Genomic DNA, 25,597 nt, shown 5'->3' with positions numbered 1-25,597 from the left:
TACACAACTCGTTTTGGGCGTTAACAGGGCAACCTGCCCTGTTGAGAGGCAGCTCTCTTCTTTTCTTCTTTTCTTTATTGTTGCTTTCTCTCTTCTCTGTCCAGCCTTCGACGACCCTTCCGCCGGTCACCGCCACCATCAGCCCACCACTGGCAACCCTTTTACCTCTTTCTCTTTCTCTCACTTCTCTTTTCTTTCTTTCTCTCTTTCCCTTCTCCTTTCCTTCTTCACCACCGGTGAGTTCTCTCCTCCGGTGCTTTTTTTGGCGAATCCAACCACCGTGAGCTCACAGTGGCTATAACAAGTGCCATTGTTCCTCCTTAATTTTTGTTCTCTTCAACCTTTATACCTCAGGTTCTTGTTTTTCTTTTCTTTTTATTTTAATTTTTGCAATTTTTTTCATTTTCTTTTCTGTTGCTTAGATTAAATTTATTGCTTTCTTTGTCTTTCTTTGTATTGAAAACTGTTGATGCTTGATTGTTGGGGTTGATTATGATCAAATTTGAGCTTAATTGTGATGAACTTGCACATTACATACCACATGTTCGATGAAATGCCTCAACGAACATTTTGTTTGATTCATATGACTTGGCCATCATATGCTTTCAATTTTTCTTTTGTTAGGCATATTGTATGAACCGTGCAACTTCAATTGTGAATTTTGATGTTGATCAAATTATTTTATCAATGCATTTCATTGCTTGTATGCTTTAAGCTCAACCACCCACATCTTCCAAGACTTGTGTACTTTGTTAATGGGTGATTTTAGTTGCAAGTGCATTGTGTTTGTGGAATCTAAGTTTCATCGTTCATCTTGGAATTTCAATTGGGTAACCACTTTACAAATGTTCAACTTTTGCCGATGTCTTGATCGGACATCTTTTGGCTTTGAATTAAGAACGTTGTACATGTGATTACCTCTTCTTGAGGATGAACAATTGACATTTCCTCTTTGAGTGAATGATTATTGTTTTGTACAACCTTTTTGTCAAGGAACTTTAATGCTAACAACTTCAATGACCATTCCATTCAAAGAATTCAAAGGAATCATATTGTGCTTGCTTGAAGTTGCTTTCATTTCTATGCTTTACATTTGCAACTTAAGCACTTAATTGTGAAGCGTCGAGTTGCCTAAAAGTGTGATTGCCATTGTGTCCAGCGCCGGTGTGTGTGTTCCAACCACGCGCACCATTGGAATATACACACCGCCTTTCTTGTGAATCACACTATTTTCAAGCTTCCAATTAAGAATTTAGTTTTCTTTACTTTATTAGTGCTTCCTCATTGATATTAATTTATTGTTGTCCTACGATCTTGAAATCTTTTGTTTTCTTTTTAGGATGTGGAAGAAAGGTAAAGCCCCGATTACGCCACCGGTTGTGCAACCTACAACTAGTCCACCTCGGTCATTCTTCATAGATCGCCCGAGTGAAAACCCAACTGCCTTGGTTAACCAAAGAGCCGACTTCCAATATGAAAGAATTGAGAAACGGACAATCCATTGGGAGCGAACGCTAAAGGTTCCAAGCAAATACAAGGCGGTCATCCATGAACAGATTGCCTCACTTCATTGGGAATTTCTTGAGAAGGACCCAATTGAAGTTAATGAATCCATGGTGAGGGAATTTTATGCCAACTACCAAGCTTGGGAAGCGGAGTCAGTATTCCTCTGGGGAAAAAGGTTGGACACTTCCAACCAAGCTCTAGAAGCTCTTCTGAAGATCCCCCACATTCCACCTGAGAAGGATGATTATTCAAGGATCAAAGCGAATGTGTTCAAGGAGAGGATGTCTTTGGCTCCTATTCTTAAGAGAATTGGCCGTCCCAGTGCTTCATGGGAGTTTAGCAAAGGGAGGAAATTTGTTCCCGCAACTATATCTTACTCCGATTTAAATGCCGAAGCTCGTATATGGCATCATATTGTGGTGGACTACATCATTCCCTGCACCCATTCTACCCATGTCAGATTTAGAACTGCTTTGCTACTTTGGGCTATTATGGAAGGAAAGAATATAGCCATTATACATTTGATGCGCAAGTCGATTTGGAAACTCATTGAGAAAAAAAAGATTAACATCCCTTTTCCATCGATGGTGATGTGCGTGGCAAAGGCAGCGGGGGTAGAGAGGCAACAAACGAACATCATGTTCGAGATTCCTAGAGGAAACAAATTCATATTGAGGGGGGATTTGAAAGAATCATCAAAGAAAACACCCTCAAAGAGTAAAGCACCCACAGCACCACCATCAAGTCTACCAACTTCATCAACTCCTTTACCGATTCTCGGATCTCTTTCGAACTTGTACCAAGACATCTTGGACGATATCTACCACATGGGGCTTCTAGAGAGCAAGTGTTTCGAGTGTATAGATGCAAAACTAGAAGGAAGAGACCCCATCCGAACTCCTGAGGATTCATCCAAGCTAGTTGGGGAGGAGCAAGATGAAGGCGACCAACCCACTTCTTAGACCACCAGCTGAAGGTGGACCCCCAAGGCTCTCATTCTCCTAGATTATAAGTATGCACGGAGGACAGTGCACAAACTAAGTGTGGGGGAGGATCGATGATTTCAAAAGGGGGTAAAATTTTTCTTTTCAAAGCACTTTGCAATGTTTCTTTTATGTCTTTTCCTTCATTTTGAGTAGTTTTATTTCTATTTCATCTTGTTTGACTAGTTTGTAAATATTTCTTTAATATTCATGGTAGTTAATATTTGCATGTTGTATGATAGAATGAATAAGTGTGGTGAAACACCAAATAATTTCCATGAAATCTTTTCTAGGGCGTGCCATTGATTAAATTGAAGGAAATTTTGTGTTTGCCAACTTGCTTGGAGTAATTTGTTTGTAGAACATAGAAAAGAGCTAGAATAACATACCTTGTGAGATTTGAGCTCTAATAGATGGTTGCATTTTTCAACCATAATGTTTTTTCTCATGTGATTATACTCCTTTTTGATTGTGATCATTGATTTCCATGATTCTTTATGTCCTGTATTTGTGTTTGGATTCATTTAGCATGATTAAGGCCATCTTTGATATTAAACTCACTAACCTATATGGCCAACCCTTGCATTCACCTTTGTGAACTCCTTTGAGCCTGCAAATCCCCTTTTGTTCTGATGTTAAGCACATTACTCCCCTTAAGCGAAAAACCATTGATGTCCCTGAATTACTCTTTGATTAGCTTGGGTGGATTAGTGTGTATATTCTAAGTGTAGGGGAATTTTGGGAAACATGGGTGATAGAGGCATGAACTCATTGAGGAAAATTTTTTGGCAATTAGGTAATGCTCATGCATTTCATTAATTAAGACATGTGCATCTATAGTTCAATTTCAAAAAAAAAAAACTTGTGCATAGTAAAGTATGAAATAAAAGAGTTAAATAAAGGATGCATATGCCATATTTTGAAAAGAAAATGCATGAGTGAGGTGAGAGAAAAAAAAATGGGTGGATAGGTTGTATTGTTATGTGTACATAGGTGATATAGGATTAGGTGGACACTCAAGCTAATCAAAGAACTAATTCTTTAAGTCCACTTGACCATATTCATCCTATCTGAACCCTAGCCCCATTACATCCCTCCAAAGACCTCATGCTATTTGTTATTCATGCATCAAATACTAGTTGATTGTTAGATGACTTGCAAATCTGTGAAAAGCATGATAAAAGGAGAATTGAGTTGTTAAACCCTAAACACTGAGCGAATTGAGTGAACACACATCCGGTGAGGGGTTTAATCGCTCAATTCTATGTTCTCACGTCCCATATTGTATCTTCTTGCAAGTTGTTTGATTAGATAGTTTTGAAAATTTCAATTCAATTCTTTGGGTATTGATCTTCGTGCATGAACTCTTTGTGTTGGCCCTAAAGCTTTCTTGTGATGGATTGGAATTTCATGGTTTGTTTCTACCAACTCTTAGCATAGTACATATTGGTAAATATCTTTAGGATAGTTGCATGCATTTAAGTAGAGTATAGAATAAGTCGTTTTCCCTTTCATCAATCTCCTTTGAATGTGTTTAGCATGAGGACATGCTAGTGTTTAAGTGTGGGAGAATTGATGAATCCATATTTGATGATAATTTTTGGTTGGAATTGAATGGATTTCATCGTATAAACTTGCACTTATTCCTTTGAATAGCATACTTTTGAACTTTCCTCCTAATTTGTGCTTGATTATGAAAACATGCTCTTTTGTGCCTAATTTAGCCTATTTTATTCCATTTGCCTTCCATTCGATGCCTTGATGTTGTTTGTGAGTGATTTCAAATGTATAAGGTAGGAATGGCTTGGAGAAAATGGAAGAAGAGCATGCAAAGTGGAGGAAGCATGAAGAATCAAAGGAGATGAGTACAGAGACGTGTGCGTACGTACAGACATGCGTGCGTACGCACAACCATCAAATCAGAGCCACGTGTGCATGTGGACCACTTCGATCGCGTCGCGCGGTCATTCAGAGTATCGCCTAGTGTGCGTGCGCACAACTATTTGTGCATATGCACAGGAAGAGATTTTCGCAAAGTGTGTGGACGCACAAGTCTGTGCATACACACAGGTGTCCGCACATGCATTCATTAAAAAGGCACGTGACTCGCGATTTTGGTGGATTGGAGGCCTATTTCTGAAGCCATTTAGCTCATATTGAAGGAAAAATGAGGACAATAACATAGCATATCATTAGGGTAGTCTAGGAGTAGTGGTAGGAAGCTTTAGTATAGTTTTTCTTTAACTTTTTTATCATCTCTATTAGGGTTTATATTAGGGTTTTATATTCAAGTGCCATTTCCATTTTTGATCTTGGATTTTGCTAGCTTCCATTGTAAGTATCTCTTTGTTATTACTCTTTATAGTTATATTGTTCTTACTCTTTCTTATAATTCAAGTTATAGTTCAATTTTCCTTCTCTTTTGCAGTTTCAATTTCTTGTTGATGAATTTGATGTTTGATATTTGTTTCATGCTTTCTTGTGTTATTCTTGTTGATTGAGATCATTTGTTGCTTTTAATTTCAAGCATTTTCTCATTTTTCCCATGTTTAATGTTTTTGCCCACCAAATGTTTGACAAAATATCAACCATGGTTTTAGGCTTAAATTTCTAGCTCTTGGCTTGGGGAAAGTGAGCAATTGGGTTCCTAGAGTTGGAATGTCCAATATTTAGTGTCAATTCTTGGATTGTTAATTGTTCTTGTTCCCACTAATGCTAATTTGTTGCCAAGGCAATTAGCAAGCAATTTAGGATTTGTAGGTTAAGAACACTTATGCTCATTTAACTTACTCTCCGATGTGAGGGTTGATCAAGTGACTAATCCATTATAATTGTCATAGTTGTGGTTCCAAGAAGGAAAGGACCCTTAGCTCACTCCAAGTCAAGACCCTTCTTTATGCTTTCAATCTTTTATACACACCAATGTTAATCTCTTTTATACTTTACTTGTTTATAGTGCATAGTCGGTTCTTTAATTTCTTCACTAATTAGTTCAATCATTATAATTTTGCATGTTCTTTTATTACTTTATACGTTCATCTCTTTATTGAAAACCTCCTGATCACTATAACCGGAATTGCACACTTATTGATCCCAAGTGTCCTTGGGAGACGACTGATGAGCGGATAATTTATACGCTTTTTGGCATTGTTTTTAATATGCTTTTAGTATGTTTTAGTTAGTTTTTATTATATTTTTATTAGTTTTTATTTAAAATTCACTTTTCTGGACTTTACTATGAGTTTGTGTGTTTTTCTGTGATTTCAGGTATTTTCTGGCTGAAATTGAGGGACCTGAGCAAAAATCTGATTCAGAGGCTGAAAAGGGCTGCAGATGCTGTTGGATTCTAACGTCCCTGCACTCGAAGTGGATTTTCTGGAGCTACAGAAGCCCAATTGGCGCGCTCTCAATTGCGTTAGAAAGTAGACATCCAAGGCTTTCCAGCAATATATAATAGTCTATACTTTGCCTGAGATTTGATGGCCCAAACAGGCGTTCCAAGTAAGCTTCAGAATTCCCGGCGTTAAACGCCGGAACTGGCACAAAAGTGGGAGTTAAACGCCCAAACTGGCACAAAAGCTGGCGTTTAACTCCAAGAAAAGTCTCTACACATGGAAGCTTCAATGCTCAGCCCAAGCACACACCAAGTGGGCCCGGAAGTGGATTTTTACGTCATTTACTCATTTCTGTAAACCCTAGGCTACTAGTTCTCTATAAATAGGACCTTTTTGCTATTGTATTTGGGGGAATCTTTCAATCTTCGGATCATCTTTTGATCTTGTTTTTATGATTGAACCCTCTTTGGGAGGCTGGCCATTCGGCCATGCCTAGACCTTGTTCTTATGTATTTTCAACGGTAGAGTTTCTACACACCATAGATTAAGGTGTGGAGCTCTGCTGTACCTCGAGTATTAATGCAATTACTATTGTTCTTCCATTCAATTCAGCTTATTCTTGTTCTAAGATATCACTTGTTCCTCAACTTGATGAATGTGATGATCCGTGACACTCATCATCATTCTCACCTATGAACGTGTGCCTGACAACCACCTCCATTCTACCTTAGATTGAGTGGATATCTCTTGGATCCCTTAATCGGAATCTTCGTGGTATAAGCTAGAATCCATTGGCGGCCATTCTTGAGAATCCGGAAGGTCTAAACCTCGTCTGTGGTATTCTGAGTAGGATTCAGGGATTGAATGACTGTGACGAGCTTCAAACTCGCGATTGTGGGGCGTTAGTGACAGACGCAAAAGAATCACTGGATTCTATTCTGACATGATCGAGAACCGACAGATGAATAGCCGTGCTGTGACAGAGCGCGTTGAACATTTTCACTGAGAGGACGGGACTGTAGCCATTGACAACGGTGATGCCTAACATACAGGTTGCCATGGAAAGGAGTAAGAAGGATTGGATGAAGACAGTAGGAAAGCAGAGAGACAGAAGGGACCAAGCATCTCTATACGCTTATCTGAAATTCTCACCAATGAATTACGTAAGTATCTCTATCTTTATTTTATGTTTTATTTATCTTTTAATCATTAATCCTCCATAACCATTTGAATCCGCCTAACTGAGATTTACAAGATGACCATAGCTTGCTTCATACCAACAATCTCCGTGGGATCGACCCTTACTCGCGTAAGGTTTATTACTTGGACGACCCAGTGCACTTGCTGGTTAGTTGTGCGAAGTTGTGATAAAGAGTTGAGATTGCAATTGAGCGTACCATGTTGATGGCGCCATTGATGATCACAATTTCGTGCACCAAGTTTTTGGCACCGTTGCCGGGGATTGTTTGAGTTTGGACAACTGACGGTTCATCTTATTGCTTAGATTAGGTAATTTTATTTTATGTTTAAGCTTTTTACTTTTCGAAAATTTTTCAAAAATACAAAAAAATATTTGTATTTTATTCTTCAGAGTTTTTAAGAAGGGATTCTAGAGTTTCATGATGATTGTTGAAGTATGGCTGGCTGTGAAGCCATGTCTAATCTTTTGGACCGAGGTTTCAACTTATCATCACAAGAGCTTGTTGATTTCTATCAATTTTGCTGTTGTGAGCAATGATCTGCTAAAGCTTGGCTGGCCATTGGCCATGTCTAGTGTTTTGGACCGGAGCTTTCACTGAAAGCTTGGTTGGCTGTGAAGCCATGTCTAATTCCTGGACCAGAGTCTTAGACTAGCATTGCAATGATTCTTGGAATTCTCATTAAGAATTTTGAACCCTTGTTTTTCTTTTCCACTCAATTTTCGAAAAAGCACAAAAAATTTATAAAATCTTAAAATCAAAAATATTTTTATGTTTCTTGTTTGAGTCTAGTGTCTAATTTTAAGTTTGGTGTCAATTGCATGTCTTTATTCTTCTAATTTTCGAAAATTACATGCATTATGTTCTTCATTGATCTTCAAGTTGTTCTTGATGATTTCCTTGCTCTGATCTTTAAATTCTCTTGTCTTGAGTGCTTTGTTGTTTCTCATATGCATTCTCAATTTGTTAGTGTCAATAGTATACAAACTTCTAAGTTTGGTGTCTTGCATGCATTGTTTATTTGATTTTAGTTGCATTTTGATTATTCCTCATCATTAAAAATTCAAAATTTTTTTTAATTTCTGTCTTTTCAAGTCAATAATACAGAAAATTGAAGATTCAGAACATGCAGCAGAGGAATTACACAGAAAAAGCTGGGCATTCAAAACGCCCAGTGAAGAAGGAAAACTGGCGTTTAAACGCCAGCCAGGGTACCTGGCTGGGCGTTTAACGCCCAAAAGGGTAGCATTTTGGGCGTTAAATGCCATAATGGATACCATTCTGGGCGTTTAACGCCAGGATGATACAAGAGGGAAGATTTTGTTTTTAATTCAAATTTTTTTTTCAAGTTTTCATAATTTTTCAAAATCAAATCTTTTTCAAACCATATCTTTTCAATCATATATTTTCAAAATCAATTTCTTTCCATTCTCAAAAATACTTGCCTACAATTAATGATTTGATTCAACATTTCAAGTATGTTGCCTTTTCTGTTAAGAAAGGTTTAATGTTTGAATCATATCCTTTAAATTTCTTGCTAGCCAAGTCATTAATTTTAAAAATCAAATCTTTTTAAATTGTTTCTCAATCATATCTTTTTAAAACCATAACTCTTCAATCATATCTTCTTAATCACATCTTTTTCCAAATAATTTTCAATCTTTTTTATTTCTAATTTCAAAATCTTTTTTCAAAAATCACTTTATTTCTTTCCCAACTTTAATTTTCAAAAATCATTCTTCAATTTTTCAAAATTTCTTCAAAATCTTTTAATTCATTTTCGAAAATTCTTCCCCTCTTCTCAAATCCTTCTATTTAAGGACTAACACTCCTCCACTATCAACAATTCGAACTCTATCTCTCTTGATAAGTTCGAATTCTTCTTATTCTACCTCCTCCTTCTATTCTTATTTTCCTCTGACATCTCAAAGAATCTCTATACTGTGACATAGAGAATTCCATATTTTCTTGTTCTCTTCTCTTTCATATGAGCAGGAGCAAAGGCAAAAGCATTCTTGTTGAGGCTGACCCTGAACCTGAAAGGACCTTGAAGCGAAAGCTAAGAGAAGCTAAAGCACTACTCTCTGTAGAGGACCTAACAGAAATCTTCAAACAAGAAGAAGACATGGCAGCCGAAAATAACAATAATGCAAGGAAGGTGCTGGGTGACTTTACTGCACCTACTCCCGACTTCTATGGGAGAAGCATCTCTATCCTTGCCATTGGAGCAAACAACTTTGAGCTTAAGCCTCAATTAGTTTCTCTAATGCAACATAATTGCAAGTTCCATGGACTTCCATTGGAAGATCCTCATCAGTTTTTAGCTGAATTCTTGCAAATCTGTGACACTGTCAAGACCAATGGAGTTGACCCTGAGGTCTACAGACTTATGCTATTCCCTTTTGCTGTAAGAGACAGAGCTAGGATATGGTTGGGCTCACAACATAAAGAAAGCCTGAACTCTTGGGAAAAGCTAGTCAATGCCTTCTTGGCAAAGTTCTTTCCACCTCAAAAATTGAGTAAGCTTAGAGTGGAAGTCCAAACCTTCAGACAGAAGGAAGGTGAATCCCTCTATGAAGCTTGGGAAAGATACAAATAATTGATCAGAAAGTGTCCTTCTAACATGCTTTCTGAATGGAGCATCATAGGTATCTTCTATGATGGTCTGTCTGAACTGTCCAAGATGTCATTGGACAGCTCTGCTGGAGGATCTCTTCATCTGAAGAAGACGCCTGCAGAAGCTCAAGAACTCATTGAAATGGTTGCAAATAACCAATTCATGTACACTTCTGAAAGGAATCCTGTGATCAATGGGACGAATCAGAAGAAAAGAGTTCTTGAGATTGATACTCTGAATGCCATATTGGCTCAGAATAAAATATTGACTCAGCAAGTCAATATGATTTCTCAAAGTATGTCTGGAATGCAAGCTGCACCAGGCAGTACTAAGGACGCTTCATCTGAAGAAGAAGCTTATGATCCTGAGAACCCATCAATGGAAGAGGTGAATTACATGGGAGAACCCTATGGAAACACCTATAATCCTTCATGGAGAAATCATCCAAATCTCTCATGGAAGGATCAACAGAGATCTCAACAAGGTTTCAACAACAATAATGGTGGAAGAAACAGGTTTAGCAATGGCAAGCCTTTTCCATCATCTTCTCAGCAACAGACAGAGAATTCTAAGCAGAGCCACTCTGACTTAGCAACCATGGTCTTTGATCTAATCAAAACCACTCAAAGTTTCATGACTGAAACAAAGTCCTCCATTAGAAACTTGGAGGCACAAGTGGGTCAGCTGAGTGAGAAAGTTACTGAACTCCCTCCTAGTACTCTTTCAAGCAATACAGAAGAGAATCCAAAAGGAGAGTGTAAGGCCATCAACATGGCTGAATTTGGAGAGGAGGAAGAGGCAGTGATCGCCACTGAGGAAGACCTCAATGGACATCCACTGGCCTCCAATAAGTTCCCTAATGAGGAACCATGGGAATCTGAGGCTCACACTGAGACCATAGATATTCCATTGGATTTACTTCTGCCATTCATGAGCTCTGATGAGTATTCTTCCTCTGAAGAGGACGAAGATGTCACTGAAGAGTAAGTTGCTAAGTACCTTGGAGTAATCATGAAGCTAAATGACAAGTTATTTGGTAATGAGACTTGGGAGGACGAACCCCCTTTGCTCACCAAAGAACTGAATGACTTGACTAGGCAGATATTACCTCAAAAGAGACAGGACCCTGGGAAGTTCTCAATACCTTGTACATTAGGCACCATGACCTTCGAGAAGGCTCTGTGTGACCTAGGGTCAAGCATAAACCTCATGCCTCTCTCTGTAATGGAGAAGCTAGGGATCTTTGAGGTACAAGCTGCAAGAATCTCACTAGAGATGGCAGACAATTCAAGAAAACAAGCTTATGGACTTGTAGAGGATGTTCTGGTAAAGGTTGAAGACCATTACATCCCTGCTGATTTCATAGTCCTAGAGACTGGGAAGTGCATGGATGAATCCATCATCCTTGGCAGACCCTTCCTAGCCACAGCAAAGGCTGTGATTGATGTTGACAGAGGAGAATTGATCATTCAAGTGAATGAAGAATCCTTTGTGTTTAAGGCTCAAGGATATCCCTCTGTAACCATGGAGAGGAAGCATGAAGAGCTTCTCTCAAAACAGAGTCAAACAGAGCCCCCACAGTCAAACTCTAAGTTTGGTGTCGGGAGGCCACAACCAAATTCTAAGTTTGGTGTTGAACCCTCCACATTCAAACTCTAAGTTTGGTGTTGGGAGGTTCTAACATTACTCTGAACATCTGTGAGGCTCCATGAGGGCCCTCTGTCAAGCTACTAACATTAAAGAAGCACTTGTTGGGAGGCAATCCAATGTTATATTTATCTATTTTCCATTGTTATTTTATGTTTTCTATAGGTTGATGATCATGTTAAGTCACAAAAATAATTGAAAAAGCAAAAATAGAATGAAAAATAGAAAGAAAAATAGCACACCCTGGAGGAAAAGCTTGCTGGCGTTTAAACGCCAGTAAGGGCAGCAAATGGGCGTTTAACGCCCAGTCTGGCACCATTCTGGGCGTTTAACGCCAGAAAAGGGCAGCAGCCCGGCGTTTAACGCCAGGATTGGCAGAAAGGGGCATTTTTGCACGCCACTTGGTGCAGGGATGAGCTATCCTTGACACCTCAGGATCTGTGGACCCCACAAGATCCCCACCTACCCCACCTCTCTCTCTTCTTCACCCATTCACCAATCACCTCAATACCTCTTCCCCAAAAACCCCTCACCTATCCAATCCCACCACTCTCTTCACCACTCACATCCATCCTTCATAAAACCCCACCTACCTCACCATCCAAATTTAAACCACTTTCCCTCCCAAACCCACCCATAATGGCCGAACCATACCCCCCTCTCCACTCCTATATAAACCCATCTTCACTCCTTCATTTTCACACAACCTAAACACTACTTCTCCGGCCAAAACACAAAGCCCCCTCCATCTCCTCTATTTCTTCCTCTTCTACTCTTTTCTTTCTTCTTTTGCTCGAGGACGAGCAAACCTTCTAAGTTTGGTGTGGTAAAAGTGTTGCTTTTTATTTTTCCATAACCATTTATGGCACCTAAGGCCGGAGAAACCTCTAGAAAGAGGAAAGGGAAGGCAAAAGCTTCCACCTCCAAGTCATGGGAGATGGAAAGATTCATCTCAAGGGTGTATCAAGACCACTTCTATGAAGTTGTGGCCAAGAAGAAGGTGATCCCCGAGGTCCCTTTCAAACTCAAAAAAAGTAAATATCCGGAGATCCGACATGAAATCCGAAGAAGAGGTTGGGAAGTTCTCTCCAACCCCATTCAACAAGTCGGGATCTTAATGGTTCAAGAGTTCTATGCCAATGCATGGACCACCAAGAACCATGATCAAAGTGTAAACCCAGACCCAAAGAATTGGCTTACAATGGTTTGGGGGAAATGCTTAGATTTTAGTCCGGAAAATGTAAGGTTGGCATTCAACTTGCCCATGATGCAAGGAGATGAACACCCCTACACTAGAAGGGTCAACTTTGATCAAAGGTTGGACCAAGTCCTCATAGACATTTGTGAAGAGGGCGCTCAATGGAAGAGAGATTCAAGAGGGAAGCCGGTTCAACTGAGAAGGCATGACCTCAAGCCCGTGGCTAGGGGATGGTTGGAGTTTATCCAACGCTCAATCATTCCCACTAGCAACGGGTCCGAAGCTACTATAGACCGGACTATCATGATTCATAGCATCATGATTGGAGAGGAAGTAGAAGTTCATGAGGTTATATCCCAAGAACTTTATAAGGTGGCAGACAAGTCCTCTACCTTGGCAAGGTTAGCCTTCCCTCATCTCATTTGTCACCTCTGTAATTCAGTTGGAATTAACATAGAGGGAGACATCCTCATTGATGAGGACAAGCCCATCACTAAGAAGAGGATGGAGTAAACAAGAGATCCCACTCATGGACATGAGGAAATTCCTCATCATGAAATCCCTGAGATGCCTCAAGGGATGCACTTTCCTCCACAAAACTATTGGGATCAAATCAACACTTCCCTAGGAGAATTGAGTTCCAACATGGGACAACTAAGGGTGGAGCACCAAGAACATTCCATCCTCCTCCAGGAAATTAGAGAAGATCAAAGAATCATGAGAGAGGAGCAACAAAGACAAGGAAGAGACATTGAGGAGCTCAAGCACTCCATAAGATCTTCAAGAGGAAGAACAAGCCGCCATCACTAAGGTGGACCCGTTCTTTAATCTCCTTGTTCTTTATTTTTCTGTTTTTCGAAAATTATGCTTTATGTTCTATTTATGTTTGTGTCTTATGATCATTAGTGTCTTAGTGTCTATGCCTTAAAGTTATGAATGTCCTATGAATCCATCACCTTTCTTAAATAAAAAATGTTCTTAATTGAAAAAGAGAACAATTGCATGAATTTCAAATTTTATAACAGATTAATTATTTTGATGTGGTGGCAATACTTTTGACTTCTGAATGTATGCTTGAACAGTGCATATGTCTTTTGAATTTTTTGTTCATTAATGTTAAAATTGTTGGCTCTTGAAAGAATGATGAAAAAGGAGACATGTTACTGAGGATCTGAAAAATCATAAAAATGATTCTTGAAGCAAGAAAGAGCAGTGAATTCAAAAAAAAAAAAAGAGACCAAGCAGAAAAAGCCAATAGCCCTTTAAACCAATAGGCAAGGATAATAAAAAGGATCCAAGGCTTTGAGCATCAGTGGATAGGAGGGCCTACAGGAATAACATCTTGGCCTAAGCGGCTAAACCAAGCTGTCCCTAACCATGTGCTTGTGGCGTGAAGGTGTCAAGTGAAAACTTGAGACTGAGCGGTTAAAGTCATGATCCGAAGCAAAAAGAGTGTGCTTAAGAACCCTGGACACCTCTAATTGGGGACTCTAGCAAAGCTGAGTCACAATCTGAAAAGGTTCACCCAGTTATGTGTCTGTGGCATGGATGTATCCGGTGGTAAGACTGGAAAACAGAGTGCTTTGGGCCACGGCCAAGACTCATAAAGTAGCTGTGTTCAAGAATCATCATACTTAACTAGGATAATCAATAACACTATCCGGATTCTGAGTTCCTATAGAAGCCAATCATTCTGAACTTCAAAGGATAAAGTGAGATGCCAAAATTGTTTAGAGGCAAAAATCTAAAAGCCCCGCTCATCTAATTAATACTGATCTTCACAGATGTTTTTGGAATTCATTGTATATTCTCTTCTTTTTATCCTATTTGATTTTCAGTTGCTTGGGAACAAGCAACAATTTAAGTTTGGTGTTGTGATGAGCGGATAATTTATACGCTTTTTGGCATTGTTTTTAGTATGCTTTTAGTATGTTTTAGTTAGTTTTTATTATATTTTTATTAGTTTTTATTTAAAATTCACTTTTCTGGACTTTACTATGAGTTTGTGTGTTTTTCTGTGATTTCAGGTATTTTCTGGCTGAAATTGAGGGACCTGAGCAAAAATCTGATTCAGAGGATGAAAAGGGCTGCAGATGCTATTGGATTCTGACCTCCTTGCACTCGAAGTGGATTTTCTGGGGCTACAGAAGCCCAATTGGCGCGCTCTTAATTGCGTTGGAAAGTAGACATCCAGGGATTTCCAGCAATATATAATAGTCCATACTTTGTCCGAGATTTGATGGCCCAAATAGGCGTTCTAAGTCAGCTTCAGAATTCCCGGCGTTAAACGCCGGAACTGGCACAAAAGTGGGAGTTAAACGCCCAAACTGGCACAAAAACTGGCGTTTAACTCCAAGAAAAGTCTCTACACATGGAAGCTTCAATTCTCAGCCCAAGCACACACCAAGTGGGCCCGGAAGTGGATTTTTACGTCATTTACTCATTTCTGTAAATCCTAGGCTACTAGTTCTCTATAAATAGGACCTTTTTGCTATTGTATTTGGGGGAATCTTTCAATCTTCGGATCATCTTTTGATCATGTTTTTATGATTGAACCCTCTTTGGGAGGCTGGCCATTCGGCCATGCCTAGACCTTGTTCTTATGTATTTTCAACGGTAGAGTTTCTACACACCATATGAACGTGTGCCATAGAGTTTCTCAACTTGATGAATGTGATGATCCGTGACACTCATCATCATTCTCACCTATGAACGTGTGCCTGACAACCACCTCCGTTCTACCTTAGATTGAGTGGATATCTCTTGGATTCCTTAATCAGAATCTTCGTGGTATAAGCTAGAATCCATTGGCGGCCATTCTTGAGAATCCGGAAGGTCTAAACCTCGTTTGTGGTATTCTGAGTAGGATTCAGGGATTGAATGACTGTGACGAGCTTCAAACTCGCGATTGTGGGGCGTTAGTGACAGATGCAAAAGAATCACTGGATTCTATTCCGACATGATCGAGAACCGACAGATGAATAGTCGTGCTGTGACAGAGCGCGTTGAACATTTTCACTGAGAGGACGGGACTGTAGCCATTGACAACGGTGATGCCCAACATACAGCTTGCCATGGAAAGGAGTAAGAAGGATTGGATGAAGACAGTAGGAAAGCAGAGAGACGGAAGGGACCAAGCATCTCCATACGCTTATCTGAAATTCTCACAAATGAATTACATAAGTATCTCTATCTTTATTTTATGTTTTATTTATCTTTTAATCATTAATCCTCCATAACCATTTGAATCCGCCTGGTTGAGATTTACAAGATAACCATAGCTTGCTTCATACCAACAATCTCTGTGGGATCGACCCTTACTCGCGTAAGGTTTATTACTTGGACAACCCAGTGCACTTGCTGGTTAGTTGTGCGAAGTTGTGATAAAGAGTTGAGATTGCAATTGAGCGTACCATGTTGATGACGCCATTGATGATCACAATTTCATCCACCAACGACCCAGGAATTAAACATTCCTGGTTTTGAATTGGTTTTGAATTGTGACATTTTTGAATTCAAACTTTGGTCGAGAGTCGATTGTGGGTTTGGGTCTATACTCGCAACGCCAACTCTATTTTTTTGGAAAATTCCTAGACCCACTGCTGGCTCCGACCAATATCTCCAATCTCTTCTGGGGTATAGAAGAGACGCTTTACCAGATCACATAAATCAGCCCCAATGACGTCCCACTGGCTCTGATAGAAAATAGCTTGAAGACCATCTCTTCTAGGAGCTTTGAAACTTCCCATAGGAAAGGTAGCCTCCCTTATTTCTAAATCAGTGACTATTCTGCCAATATGAGTTATATCCTCATCACTAAGACAAGGGAAGGAGTTATTAATCACAAAGGGAACCTCAAGGAGAGAGTCATAGTACAAAGTCAAGAAAAAAGAGGTTGCCAGGGATTCAAGAAGACCAGGATCAGTAATGATATTAACATTATCATCAACCAGAGAAGAGATTTTGTTTCTTTTTCTTCCAACCATAGTAGAACCATGGAAGTATTTAGTGTTACGGTCTCGAAACTCAATCCACTTACACCTGGAATTTTGATACCACAGTAATTCCTCATGAGATAGGACCTCCTCATATTTTCTCCAAATTTGCTTCTGAAGGATAATGAGGAAATAATTATTGCTGTTGGCCAAGCTAGATGCAATGCCCTGGAGACGTCTTAAAAGAGTTTTCTTCTTTTTAAAAATATCTCCAAATACATTCTCATTCTAATCCTTTAGAGCAATTTTTAAATTGTTGGCTCCTTCCTTCCAGGAATAATTGACCTGCCAGGAATTCAGAACTAGATTTTTGAAATCCGGATGCGATAATTAAGCCGCTACAAACCTAAAAGTCCTTCTATTTCTATTGTGAGTGGGAGATGCTTAACGACAGTGGTGCACAAAATTGTGATCATCAATGGCGCCATCAACATGGTACGCTCAATTGCAATCTCAACTCTTTATCACAACTTCGCACAACTAACCAGCAAGTGCACTGGGTCGTCCAAGTAATAAACCTTACGCGAGTAAGGGTCGATCCCACAGAGATTGTTGGTATGAAGCAAGCTATGGTCATCTTGTAAATCTCAGTCAGGCGGATTCAAATGGTTATGGAGGATTGATAAATAAAAGATGAATAAAACATAAAATAAAGATAGAGATACTTATGTAATTCATTGGTGAGAATTTCAGATAAGCGTATGGAGATGCTTTGTCCCTTCTGTCTCTCTGCTTTCCTACTGTCTTCATCCAATCCTTCTTACTCCTTTCTATGGCAAGCTGTATGTTGGGCATCACCATTGTCAATGGATACAGTCCCGTCCTCTCAGTGAAAATGTTCAACGCACTCCGTCACAGCACGGCTATTCATCTGTCGGTTCTCGATCATGTCGGAATAGAATCCAGTGATTCTTTTACGTCTGTCACTAACGCCCCACAATCGCGAGTTTGAAGCTCGTCACAGTCATTCAATCTTTGAATCCTACTCAGAATACCACAGACAAGGTTTAGACCTTCCGGATTCTCTTGAATGCCGCCATCAATTCTAGCTTATACCACGAAGATTCCGATTAAGGGATCCAAGAGATATCCACTCAATCTAAGGTAGAACGGAGGTGGTTGTCAGGCACACGTTCATAGGTGAGAATGATGATGAGTGTCACGGATAGATGAGGAACAAATGATATCTTAAAACAAGACTAAGCCGAATTGAATAGAAGAACAATAGTAATTGCATTGATACTCGAGGTACTGCAGAGCTCCACACCTTAATCTATGGTGTGTAGAAACTCCACCGTTGAAAATTCATAAGAACAAGGTATAGGCATGGCCGAATGGCCAGCCTCCCAAAGAGGGTTCAATCATAAAAACATGCTCAAAAGATTCTTTAATACAATAGCAAAAGGTCCTATTTGTAGATAACTAGTAGCTTAGGGTTTACAAAGATGAGTAAATTACATAAAAATCCACTTCCGGGCCCACTTGGTGTGTGCTTGGGCTGAGCATTGAAGCTTTCATGTGTAGAAACTTTTCTTGGAGTTAAACACCAGCTTTTCTGCCAATTTGGGCGTTTACCTCCCATTCTTGTGCCAGTTCCGACGTTTAACACCAGAATTCTTGAGCTGACTTGGAACGCCTGTTTGGGCCGTCAAATCTCGGGTAAAGTATGGACTATTATACATTTATGGAAATCCCAGGATGTCTATTTTCCAACGCAATTGAGAGCGCTCCAATTTAGTTTCTGTAGCTCCATAAAATCTACTTCGAGTGCAGGGAGGTCAGAATCCAACAGCATCTGCAGTCCTTTTCAGCCTCTGAATCAGATTTTTGCTCAGGTCCCTCAATTTTAGCCAGAAAATACCTGAAATCATAGAAAAACACACAAACTCATAGTAAAGTCCAGAAAAGTGAATTTTAACTAAAAACTAATAAAAATATAATAAAAACTAACTAAAACATACTAAAAATATACTAAAAACAATGCCAAAAAGCGTATAAATTATCCGCTCATCACAACACCAAACTTAAATTGTTGCTTGTCCCCAAGCAACTGAAAATCAAATAAGATAAAAAGAAGAGAATATGGAATGAATTCTAAAAACATCTATGAAGATCAGTATTAATTAGATGAGCGGGGCTTTTAGCTTTTTGCCTCTGAACAGTTTTGGCATCTCACTTTATCCTTTGAAATTCAGAATGATTGGCTTCTATAGGAACTCAGAATCTAGATAGTGTTATTGATTCTCCTAGTTAAGTATGATGATTCTTGAACACAGCTACTTTATGAGTCTTGGCCGTGGCCCAAAGCACTCTGTCTTCCAGTATTACCACCGGATACATACATGCCACAGACACATAACTGGGTGAACCTTTTCAGATTGTGACTCAGCTTTGCTAGAGTCCCCAATTAGAGGTGTCCAGGGTTCTTAAGCACACTCTTTTTGCCTTGGATCACGACTTTATTTTTACCCTTGCCTTTTGGTTTAAAGGGCTATTGGCTTTTTCTGCTTTCTTTCTCTTTTTTTTTTTCGCACATAATCTCTCTCTTTTTTTTTTGTATTCACTACTTTTTCTTGCTTCAAGAATCATTTTTATGATTTTTCAGATCCTCAGTAACATGTCTCCTTTTTTTCATCATTCTTTCAAGAGCCAACATTCATGAACAACAAATTCAAAAGACATATGCACTGTTCAAACATACATTCAGAAGTCAAAGTATTGCCACCACATCAAAATAATTAATCTGTTATAAAATTCAAAATTCATGCAATTTTTCTCTTTTTTTTAATTAAGAACATTTTTCATTTAAGAAAGGTGATGGATTCATAGGACATTCATAACTTTAAGGCATAGACACTTAGACACTAATGATCATAAGACACAAACATAGATAAACATAAGCATAAAAATTCGAAAAACAAAAAAATAAAGAACAAGGAAATTAAAGAACGGGTCCACCTTAGTGATGGCGGCTTGTTCTTCCTCTTGAAGATCTTATGGAGTGCTTGAGCTCCTCAACATCTCTTCCTTGCCTTTGTTGCTCCTCTCTCATGATTCTTTGGTCTTCTCTAATTTCATGGAGGAGGATGGAATGTTTTTGGTGCTCCACCCTTAGTTGTCCCATGTTGGAACTCAATTCTCCTAGGGAGGTGTTGATTTGCTCCCAATAGTTTTGTGGAGGAAAGTGCATCCCTTGAGGCATCTCAGGGATTTCATGATGAGTGGGATCTCTTGTTTGCTCCATCCTTTTTTTAGTGATGGGCTTGTCCTCATCAATGAGGATGTCTCCCTCTATGTTAATTCCAACTGAATTATAGAGGTGACAAATGAGATGAGGGAAGGCTAACCTTGCAAGGTAGAGGACTTGTCCGCCACCTTATAAAGTTCTTGGGATATAACCTCATGAACTTCTACTTCCTCTCCAATCATGATGCTATGAATCATGATAGCCCGGTCTATAGTAACTTCGGACCGGTTGCTAGTGGGAATGATTGAGCGTTGGATAAACTCCAACCATCCCCTAGCCACGGGCTTGAGGTCATGCCTTCTCAGTTGAACCGGCTTCCCTCTTGAATCTCTCTTCCATTGAGCGCCCTCTTCACAAATGTCTATGAGGACTTGGTCCAACCTTTGATCAAAGTTGACCCTTCTAGTGCAAGGGTGTTCATCTTCTTGCATCATGGGCAAGTTGAATGCCAACCTTACATTTTCCGGATTAAAATCTAAGCATTTCTCCTGAACCATTGTAAGCCAATTCTTTGGGTCCGGGTTTACACTTTGATCATGGTTCTTGGTGATCCATGCATTGGCATAGAACTCTTGAACCATTAAGATTCTGACTTGTTGAATGGGGTTGGTAAGAACTTCCCAACCTCTTCTTCGGATCTCATGTCGGATCTCCAGATATTCACTCTTTTTGAGTTTGAAAGGGACCTCGGGGATCACCTTCTTCATGGCCACAACTTCATGGAAGTGGTCTTGATGCACCCTTGAGATGAATCTCTCCATCTCCCATGACTCGGAGGTGGAAGCTTTTGCCTTCCCTTTCCTCTTTCTAGAGGTTTCTCCGGCCTTAGATGCCATAAATAGTTATGGAAAAACAAAAAGCAATGCTTTTACCACACCAAACTTAGAAGATTTGCTCGTCCTCGAGCAAAAGAAGAAAGAAGAGAGTAGAAGAAGAAGAAATAGAGGAGATGGAGGTGGCTTTGTTTTCGGCCAAGGGGGAGAAGTAGTGTGTAGGTTGTGTGAAAATGAGGAGTGAAGATGGGTTTATATAGGGGTGGAGAGAGGGGTAAGGTTCGGTCATTATGGGTGGGTTTGGGAGGGAAAGTGGTTTGAATTTGAATGGTGAGGTAGGTGGGGTTTTATGAAGGATGGATGTGAGTGGTGAAGAGAATGGTGGGATTTGATAGGTGAGGGGTTTTTGGGGAAGAGGTGTTGAGGTGATTGGTGAATGGGTGAAGAAGAGAGAGAGTGGTGGGGTAGGTGGGGATCCTGTGGGGTCCACAGATCCTGAGGTGTCAAGGATAATTCATCCCTGCACCAAGTGGCGAGCAAAAATGCTCCTTCTGCCAATCCTGGCGTTAAACGCCGGGCTGTTGTCCATTTCTGGCATTTAACGCCAGCTTGGTGCCCATTCCTGGCGTTAAACGCCAGTCTGGTGCCCCTTTCTGGCGTTAAACGCCTAGAATGGTGCTAGACTGGGCGTTAAACGCCCATTTTGCTATCTTCACTGGCGTTTAAACGCCAGCAAATTTTCCTCCAGGGTGTGCTATTTTTCTTTCTGTTTTTCATGCTATTTTTGCTTTTTCAATTGATTTTGTGACTTCCCATGATCATCAACCTATAGAAAACATAAAATAACAAAGGAAAATAGATAAATATAACATTGGGTTGCCTCCCAACAAGCGTTTCTTTAATGTCAGTAGCTTGACAGTGGACTCTCATGGAGCCTCACAGATGTTCAGAGCAATGTTGGAACCTCCCAACACCAAACTTAGAAGTTGGTTGTGGCCTCCCAACACCAAACTTAGAGTTTGACTGTGGGGGCTCTGTTTGACTCTGTTTTGAGGGAAGCTCTTCATGCTTCCTCTCCATGGTTACAGAGGGGTATCCTTGAGCCTTAAACACAAAGGATTCTTCATTCACTTGAATGATCAATTCTCCTCTGTCAACATCAATCACAGCCTTTGCTGTGGCTAGGAAGGGTCTGCCAAGGATGATGGATTCATCCATGCACTTCCTAGTCTCTAGGACTATGAAATCAGCTGGGATGTAATGGTCTTCAACCTTTACCAGAACATCCTCTACAAGTCCATAAGCTTGTTTTCTTGAATTGTCTGCCATCTCTAGTGAGATTCTTGCAGCTTGCACCTCAAAGATCCCTAGCTTTTCCATTACAGAGAGAGGCATGAGGTTTATGCTTGACCCTAGGTCACACAGAGCCTTCTCAAAGGTCATGGTGCCTATGGTACTAGAAACGTTATTTACCAGTTTAAATTGCTTAAGCCTCGGTCTAATCTTTCGACGAGGTTGCCCCTTTTCCAAGTGAATGGCCATCCCATAAAACACAGATCCAGAAGTTCGCAGTCTGCAACACAACTTTGGAATTCTAGATAGGTGATGAGCGGATAATTTATATGCTTTTTGGCATTATTTTTAGGTAGTTTTTAGTAAGATCTAGCTACTTTTAGGGATATTTTAATTAGTTTTGAAGCAAAATTCACATTTCTGGACTTTACTATAAGTTTGTCTGTTTTTCTGTGATTTCAGGTATTTTCTGGCTGAAATTGAGGGACCTGAGCAAAAATCTGATAGGAGGCTGACAAAGGACTGCTGATGCTGTTGGATTCTAACCTCCCTGCACTAGAAATGGATTTTTTGGAGCTACAAAACTCCAAATGGCATGCTCTTAATTACGTTGGAAAGTAGACATCCAGAGCTTTCCAGCAATATATAATAGTCCATACTTTATTCGAGCTTAGATGACGCAAACTGGTGTCCAACGCCAGTTCCATGCTGCATTCTGGAGTAAAACGCCAGAAACACGTCACAAACCAGAGTTAAACGCCAAAAACATGTTACAACTTGGTGTTTAACTCCAAGAGAAGCCTCTGCAGGTGTAAAGCTCAAGCTCAGCCCAAGCACATACCAAAGTGGGCCCCGGAAGTGGATTTCTGCATTTAGACTTATTTCTGTAAACCCTAGTAACTAGTTTAATATAAATAGAACTTTTTACTATTGTATTCAGGGTCTTTTTCCCTATTTTCGAATTCATATGCCATTTGAGGGGGGCTGGCCTCATGGCCATGCCTGGACCATTATCACTTATGTATTTTCAACGGTGGAGTTTCTACACACCATAGATTAAGGTGTGGAGCTCTGCTGTACCTCGAGTTTTAATGCAATTACTATTGTCTTCTATTCAATTCACGCTTATTCTTATACTAAGATATCCATTCGCACTTCAACTTGATGAATGTGATGATCTGTGACACTCATTACTATTCTCACTTATGAACGCGTGCCTGACAACCACCTCCGTTCTACCTTAGATTAAATGAGTATCTCTTGGATTTCTTAATCAGTGTCTTCGTGGTATAAACTAGAATTATTGGCGGCCATTCCTAAGATCCGGAAAGTCTAAACCTTGTCTGTGGTATTCTGAGTAGGATCTGAGGTGGGATGACTGTGACGAGCTTTAAACTCGCGAGTGTTGGGCGTAGTGACAGACACAAAAGAATCACTGGATTCTATTCCAACATGATCGAGAACCGACTGAAGATTAGCCGTGCTGTGACAGAGCATTTGGACCATTTTCACTGAGAGGACGGGAGGTTGCCATTGACAACGGTGAAACCCAACATACAGCTTGCTATGGAAAGGAGTAAGAATGATTGGATGAAGCAGTAGGAAAGCGGAGATTCAGAAGGAACACAGTATCTTCATGCGCTTATCTGAAATTCCCACCAATGATTTACATAAGTATTTCTATCTTTATTTTATGCTTTATTTATCTTTATATTCGAAAACCATTATAACCATTAGAACCCGCCTGACTGAGATTTACAAGATGACCATAGCTTGCTTCAAGCCGACAATCTCCGTGGGATCGGCCCTTACTCACGTGAGGTATTACTTGGACGACCCAGTGCACTTGCTGGTTAGTTGTGCGAAGTTGTGACGAAGTGTGATTTATGTTTGAGAGCACCAAGTCTTTGGCGCCATTGTTGATGATCACAATTTACGCGCACCAAGTTTTTGGCGCCGTTGCTGGGGATTGTTCGAGTTTGGACAACTGACGGTTCATCTTGTTGCTCAGATTAGGTAACTTTCTTGTTTCAACCTTTATTTTCTTTTAAAAAATTTTTCAAAAATCTTTCAAAAAAATTCTCTTTGTTTTCGTTTTTCTAAAAACATAATTTTTGAAAAATCTAAAAAAATTATACAAAAAAATTACAAAATCATAAAATAAAAAATATTTTGTGTTTCTTGTTTGAGTCTAGAGTCAAATTTTAAGTTTGGTGTTCTTCATGATCTTCAAGTTGTTCTTGACAAGTCTTCTTGTTTGATCTTTATATTTTCTTGTTTTGTGTCTTTGGTTATTTTTCATATGCATTTTTGCATTCATAGTGTCTAAACATGAAAAATTTCTAAGTTTGGTGTCTTGCATGTTTTTCTTTTCTTGAAAATTTTTCAAAAATAGTTCTTGTTGTTCTTGTGAGTCTTCAAAGTGTTCTTGAGTCTTCTTTGTGTTTTGATCTTAAAATTTTTAAGTTTGGTGTTCCTTGGTGTTTTCCCTCCAAAATTTTCGAAAACAAGGAGCATTAGATCTAAAAATTTTAAGTCTTGTGCCTTTTGTGTGTTTTTCTCTTTCATCATAAAATTCAAAAATAAAAAAAATATATTTTCTAACTATTTTTAAGCAAATATTTCGAAATTTTTTATAAAAATCCAGATTTCAATCTCAAAATTTTATCTTATCATATCTTAGTTGTCAAGTTTTTTTTTTAAAAAAAATCATATCTTTTTCAAATCATATCCTTTTTAAAATTTTTAAAAATCATATCTTTTTCAAAACTTCCTAACCACTTTTTCTCTCTCTTCATTTTTTGAAAATCCTCACTTATTTTTCATTTATTTTATTTTATTTTATTTCATTTTTAATTTTCTTTTAAAAAAAAGAAAAAATTTTATAATACTATTTGAATCTCCAATTCACAACATCCCCCTTTCTCCATCATGGACCTAAGAGGAATTGAACACTCCAGAAGGACTCTGGGATCATATGCTAACCCCACTACTGCTTCATATGGGAGTAGTATCTGTATACCCTCCATCGGAGTCAGTAGTTTTGAGTTGAATCCTCAGCTCATTATCATGGTGCAGCAAAGTTGCCAGTATTCCGGTCTTCCACAAGAAGAACCTACAGAGTTTCTAGCACAATTTTTACAAATTGCTGACACAGTACATGATAAGGAAGTAGATCAGGATGTCTACAGATTATACTGTTTCTATTTGCTGTAAAAGACCAAGCTAAGAGGTGGTTAAATAACCAACCTATGGCTAGCATAAGGACATGGAAACAACTGTCAGAAAAATTTCTGAATCAATATTTTCCTCCAAAACGGATGACACAGCTAAGGCTGAATATCCAAGGCTTTAAACAAGGAGATAATGAATCTCTTTATGATGCCTGGGAGAGATACAGAGAGATGCTAAGAAAATTCCCCTCTGAAATATTTTCAGAGTAGGTGCAGTTAGACATCTTCTATTATGGACATACAGAGAAAGCTCAGATGTCTCTGGATTACTCAGCTGGTGGATCTATACACATGAGAAAGACAATTGAAGAAGCTCAAGAGCTCATTGATACAATTGCCGGAAATCAGCATCTGTACCTAAGTAGTGAGTCTTCCATGAAAGAAGAGGCTAAAACAGTAACTGTTGAATTCAGTCTTGTAGAACAAGTTACTGAATTCAATCAGCAATTAGATTTTCTAACAAAACAGCTAGCCAAATTCAAGGAGATACTACAAGACACAAGAATGGCTAATATGAGTATGGAAGTACAGTTGAAGCAAATAGAACAGCAGTTATCAAAGCAAATAACAG

The 25,597-nt window shown here is 39.2% G+C and overlaps 1 non-coding gene across 1 annotated transcript; it reads right to left on the bottom strand.

Annotated features, from left to right (window-relative positions):
• Positions 1-9,544: 9,544 nt before the first annotated feature.
• On the bottom strand, positions 9,545-9,652 carry LOC112724720 (small nucleolar RNA R71). Its single transcript, XR_003163869.1, has one exon. It is a non-coding gene; the product is annotated as a small nucleolar RNA R71 (small nucleolar RNA).
• Positions 9,653-25,597: the final 15,945 nt, after the last annotated feature.

The sequence above is a fragment of the Arachis hypogaea genome, chromosome 11 (genome assembly GCF_003086295.3).
Source record: "Arachis hypogaea cultivar Tifrunner chromosome 11, arahy.Tifrunner.gnm2.J5K5, whole genome shotgun sequence".
Classification (NCBI taxonomy): domain Eukaryota; kingdom Viridiplantae; phylum Streptophyta; class Magnoliopsida; order Fabales; family Fabaceae; genus Arachis; species Arachis hypogaea.
This window is presented reverse-complemented; position numbering and strand designations above follow the sequence as displayed.